The sequence below is a fragment of the Phalaenopsis equestris genome, unplaced genomic scaffold (assembly GCF_001263595.1).
Source record: "Phalaenopsis equestris unplaced genomic scaffold, ASM126359v1 Scaffold215260, whole genome shotgun sequence".
Classification (NCBI taxonomy): domain Eukaryota; kingdom Viridiplantae; phylum Streptophyta; class Magnoliopsida; order Asparagales; family Orchidaceae; genus Phalaenopsis; species Phalaenopsis equestris.
In genome coordinates this window covers 152,964-153,729 of record NW_018233974.1, presented here as the reverse complement: position 1 = coordinate 153,729, position 766 = coordinate 152,964, and positions in this window count along the sequence as shown.

The window sequence follows — 766 nt, the reverse complement described above, 5'->3', positions numbered from 1 at the left end:
ATGGTTTTGGTTATGTGGCTATCCTGATAGTTTTAGTTTTCATGCAAGGTGACATCGTTGTTTAGCATGCAAATTTGCAGGTATAAAAGTACAGTATGAGAAACACAGTATGAAAGTACAAGAAAGACAACGCTGAAAACTGTAAAAACGTTCCTCGCGAGTCTTCTCGTTCCACCGCCTGAAACTTGAAATGCATGTTAAGGCAGCTTATGAAGAGCAGGAAAAGTAAAGTTTTGGTAATTTTGTAACCCTATGTCATATCTTGGCGGGTCCTGGGAAGTTTAATTAAGGATGACTTTATCAAGTAGGATATATTAAGTTTAATAGTTCTCCGAGATGTCCAACAGATCTAGAGAAAGAAGCAGGTCCATGCTACTTCTCGTTGCCTCGTGGAAAATCCCGAGTTCTTTTTAAACTTATTATATTGCTTAATAATTCATCCTATAAATACCCTTAATGCTCAGTTAACATTGATGTCTCAATTATCCTAAGAATGGAGTAATTATCACTTGTGATTCAATTTAAGAATTATGTGGGTGAAACCCCTTAAAGAGGCAAGTTAGTGTTGTTGGAACACTTAGCCAAACTTTGGTCCTAATTGGGCTTGTAGCGTTTGAAAGATGTTTTAATTTTAAATGATGTTTACTTTTCTAATCCCTATTTAAACGAAACTTGATTTAGCTTAAGGCACTACTAAGCCCTGAAGACCTAGGTGAGTGTCTTAATTAGTTCTGAGAATGTTAAGCTTTAGGTGGTCATGATTCAT